The sequence below is a fragment of the Oncorhynchus keta genome, chromosome 22 (genome assembly GCF_023373465.1).
Source record: "Oncorhynchus keta strain PuntledgeMale-10-30-2019 chromosome 22, Oket_V2, whole genome shotgun sequence".
NCBI lineage: Eukaryota > Metazoa > Chordata > Actinopteri > Salmoniformes > Salmonidae > Oncorhynchus > Oncorhynchus keta.
Genome location: NC_068442.1, coordinates 34,173,184 through 34,178,497, shown reverse-complemented (window position 1 = coordinate 34,178,497; position 5,314 = coordinate 34,173,184).

The following is a 5,314-nucleotide window of genomic DNA, read 5'->3' as shown; positions in this document are numbered from 1 at the left end:
TGACCCTAGAGAATGGTGGGGGTTGGCGTCGGAACTGCAGCCTCCACCCTTGTGAGAGGGTCATCACCACCCAGGGGTCTGAGGAGGGAGATGCCCAATAAGTCAGGTGTTGCTAAGTAATTGGCGACCCCCACCATTCAGTTTCAGCTGAATTGTGGGGCTGACCACTCAGTGTATACACTCAGTGACATGTAAACTAAAAGACATGTAAAATGTATCAAATTGCAGGAAATTAGATTTAAAACAATTTTTGTTCCCTCTCTGCCAACAAGAGGGGTGTAACCATTTTTGGTTTGCACGGTGGGGGTTTGTTACTATGATAAATCACAATATCCATCGAGACCTTACCCCCTAGAAAGTTTGTGACCTGACCTTCTCAAATAGTATTTGAATACCCGGGACCTACTGTATTATGGTAATTGAAAACAGTAGAGAACCTTCCTGTATTGTTCTCGCTGGGTGTGTATAGTACAGTAGAGAAATCCGTCCTCTATTGTGCCATTTAAATGAGGGTAGACAATATTTTTCTTTATGAGCATGACCTTATTTCTATTGCAACATATTGGATGAATGTCATATTCCAATCACCCAGCTCAATGTAACAGCGATAGGTTCAGGTTATTACATGATACAAAAATGCTCCCTATACCCGTCATGAGGTTGCTACAACCTAGCCTATGAATTCAAGTTTACAACGTATGTGCACAGGTCGAGAGAAATTTGAGTAATTAAGGTGAAAGATATTGACGCGTTCAATACCACCTTGCACAATCTTGCCTGCATCTAGCTGGTCTAGGGTGTAATCATTAGACAAACAGTTTGTCACGAGAATTTTCAATCCCAATGATAATAACTGACAATCAATAGCTCTGACCAATCCCCGAGATCTCTAAGACCATGGGTTTAATAATAATTTGTCAAAGACTCCGTTTATGCAAAAAGATAGTACAGTTTATTCAGAGACTTTGTTCCAAAGTCCATTATAAAAAGACATCATTTTTTATAGCTGTGCACATACTTCCACACAAACAGTAGGTATCCTACGCACTCCTCTAAGAGGATCTTAGAACTACCCCTCCCGGATCCTGGAGAATTGTCATCAACTGACACTAATTAGCATAACGCAACGGACAAAAAATATTACTAGAAAATATTCATATTCATGAAATCACAAGTGAAATATATTGAAACACAGCTTAGCCTTTTGTTAATCACCCTGTCTTCTCAGATTTTGAAATTATGCTTTACAGCCAAAGCAAAACAAGCATTTGTGTAACTTTATCGATAGCCTAGCATAGCATTATGTCCAGCTAGCAGCAAGCAGCTTGGTCACGAAAATCAGGAAAGCAATCAAAATAAATCGTTTTTCTTTGATGAGCTTCGGATGTTTTCACTCACGAGACTCCCAGTTAGATTAATAATATTCTCACCCATCAGACTATTGTCAATTTAATCTGGTTGTTAGACTAACTCTATTATTATATGTGTGAAATGATCCTGAACAAAACTACGAACCTAACATGCACAACAATTTCAACATTTTTACTGAGTTACAGTTCATAGAAGGAAGTCAGTCAATTGAAATAAATTAATTAGGCCCTAATCTGTGGATTTCACATGACTGGGCAGGGGCACAGGCCCACCCACCCGTGGAGCCAGGCCCACCCACTGGGGAGCCGGGCCCAGCCAACCCCCTGTCCCCTCCTCAGACAATCCCACAGTTGAAGAAGCCAGATGTGAAGATCCTGGGCTGGCGTGATTACTCATGGTCTGCGGTTATAAGGCTAGTTAGATGTACTGCCACATTCTCTAAAACGACGTTGGAGGCGGATTATGGTTGATAAATTAACATTCAATTCTCTGGCATCAGCTCTGTTGGACATTCCTGTAGTCAGCATGCCAATTGCACGCTCCCTCAAAGGTATCTGTGGCATTGTGTTGTGTGGCAAAACTGCACATTTTAGTGGCCTTTTATTGTCCCCAGCACAATGTGCACATGTGTAATGATCATGCTGTTTAATCAGCTTCTTGATGAGCCATACTTGTCAGGTGGATGGATTATCAAGGCAAAGGATAAATGCTCACTAACAGGGATGTAAACAAATGTGTGCACAAAATTTGAGAGAAGTAAGCTTTTTGTTTGTACTGAAATATTTTTCTGGGATAATTCATTTCAGCTCATGAACACTTTACATGTTGCGTTTATCATTTTGTTCAGTATAGTTTCGATATAGTTTGGGTGAGGTTTAGATGGGCCATCATCAGCTGCGCAAGCGGCGGCATGGGGAAAAAATGACTACATTTACAAATGGCAGAGTGATTTAAAAAGTAAATTCATTTTGAGTCAATATGACTCTCTCGGCTCACCTAGTGTTATGGTTACATTTGTGGCCGCCTCGCCTACTATCTCCTGGTCGTTGAGCCAGTGATCTGAGAGGTTGACAAGCCTATTGTTTCAAATGTCAAGTTTTAATGTCACGTGCACATGTTTTTTACATTTTTTTTTTTATTTCACCTTTATTTAACCAGGTAGGCAAGTTGAGAACAAGTTCTCATTTATAATTGCGACCTGGCCAAGATAAAGCAAAGCAGTTCGACAGATACAACGACACAGAGTTACACATGGAGTAAAACAAACATACAGTCAATAATACAGTATAAACAAGTCTATATACAATGTGAGCAAATTAGGTGAGAAGGGAGGTAAAGGCAAAAAAGGCCATGGTGGCAAAGTAAATACAATATAGCAAGTAAAACACTGGAATGGTAGTTTTGCAATGGAAGAATGTGCAAAGTAGAAATAAAAATAATGGGGTGCAAAGGAGCAAAATAAATAAATACATTAAATACAGTTGGGAAAGAGGTAGTTGTTTGGGCTAAATTATAGGTGGGCTATGTACAGGTGCAGTAATCTGTAAGTTGCTCTGACAGTTGGTGCTTAAAGCTAGTGAGGGAGATAAGTGTTTCCAGTTTCAGAGATTTTTGTAGTTCGTTCCAGTCATTGGCAGCAGAGAACTGGAAGGAGAGGCGGCCAAAGAAAGAATTGGTTTTGGGGGTGACTAGAGAGATATACCTGCTGGAGCGTGTGCTACAGGTGGGAGATGCTATGGTGGCCAGCGAGCTGAGATAAGGGGGGACTTTACCTAGCAGGGTCTTGTAGATGACATGGAGCCAGTGGGTTTGGCGACAAGTATGAAGCGAGGGCCAGCCAACGAGAGCGTACAGGTCGCAATGGTGGGTAGTATATGGGGCTTTGGTGACAAAACGGATTGCACTGTGATAGACTGCATCCAATTTGTTGAGTAGGGTATTGGAGGCTATTTTGTAAATGACATCGCCAAAGTCGAGGATTGGTAGGATGGTCAGTTTTACAAGGGTATGTTTGGCAGCATGAGTGAAGGATGCTTTGTTGCGAAATAGGAAGCCAATTCTAGATTTAACTTTGGATTGGAGATGTTTGATATGGGTCTGGAAGGAGAGTTTACAGTCTAACCAGACACCTAAGTATTTGTAGTTGTCCACGTATTCTAAGTCAGAGCCGTCCAGAGTAGTGATGTTGGACAGGCGGGTAGGTGCAGGTAGCGATCGGTTGAAGAGCATGCATTTAGTTTTACTTGTATTTAAGAGCAATTGGAGGCCACGGAAGGAGAGTTGTATGGCATTGAAGCTTGCCTGGAGGGTTGTTAACACAGTGTCCAAAGAAGGGCCGGAAGTATACAGAATGGTGTCGTCTGCGTAGAGGTGGATCAGGGACTCACCAGCAGCAAGAGCGACCTCATTGATGTATACAGAGAAGAGAGTCGGTCCAAGAATTGAACCCTGTGGCACCCCCATAGAGACTGCCAGAGGTCCGGACAGCAGACCCTCCGATTTGACACACTGAACTCTATCAGAGAAGTAGTTGGTGAACCAAGGCTGTCGAGTCTGCCGATGAGGATGTGGTGGTTGACAGAGTTGAAAGCCTTGGCCAGATCAATGAATACGGCTGCACAGTAATGTTTCTTATCGATGGCGGTTAAGATATCGTTTAGGACCTTGAGCGTGGCTGAGGTGCACCCATGACCAGCTCTGAAACCAGATTGCATAGCAGAGAAGGTATGGTGAGATTCGAAATGGTCGGTAATCTGTTTGTTGACTTGGCTTTCGAAGACCTTAGAAAGGCATGGTAGGATAAATATAGGTCTGTAGCAGTTTGGGTCAAGAGTGTCCCCCCCTTTGAAGAGGGGGATGACCGAAGCTGCTTTCCAATCTTTGGGAATCTCAGACGACACGAAAGAGAGGTTGAACAGGCTAGTAAATAGGGGTGGCAACAATTTCGGCAGATAATTTTAGAAAGAAAGGGTCCAGATTGTCTAGCCCGGCTGATTTGTAGGGGTCCAGATTTTTCAGCTCTTTCAGAACATCAGCTGAATGGATTTGGGAGAAGGAGAAATGGGGAAGGCTTGGGCGAGTTGCTGTTGGGGGTGCAGTGCTGTTGACCGGGGTAGGAGTAGCCAGGTGGAAAGCATGGCCAGCCGTAGAAAAATGCTTATTGAAATTCTCAATTATGGTGGATTTGTCAGTGGTGACAGTGTTTCCTATCTTCAGTGCAGTGGGCAGCTGTGAGGAGGTGTTCTTATTCTCCATGGACTTTACAGTGTCCCAGAACTTTTTTGAGTTAGTGTTGCAGGAAGCAAATTTCTGCTTGAAAAAGCTAGCCTTGGCTTTTCTAACTGCCTGTGTATAACGGTTTCTAGCTTCCCTGAACAGCTGCATATCACGGGGGCTGTTCGATGCTAATGCAGAACGCCATAGGATGTTTTTGTGTTGGTTAAGGGCAGTCAGGTCTGGGGAGAACCAGGGGCTATATCTGTTCCTGGTTCTAAATTTCTTGAATGGGGCATGTTTATTTAAGATGGTTAGGAAGGCATTTAAAAAAAATATCCAGCATCCTCTACTGACGGGATGAGATCAATATCCTTCCAGGATACCCCGGCCAGGTCGATTAGAAAGGCCTGCTCGCTGAAGTGTTTCAGGGAGCGTTTAAAAAAATAAAAAATAAAAACAGTGATGAGTGGAGGTCGTTTGACCGCTGACCCATTACGGATGCAGGCAATGAGGCAGTGATCGCTGAGATCTTGGTTGAAGACAGCAGAGGTGTATTTAGAGGGGAAGATGGTTAGGATGATATCTATGAGGGTGCCCGTGTTTAAGGCTTTGGAGGGGTACCTGGTAGGTTGATTGATAATTTGAGTGAGATTGAGGGCATCAAGTTTAGATTGTAGGATGACTGGGGTGTTGTACAGTGAAATGCCTTTCTTCCAGCTCCAAACCC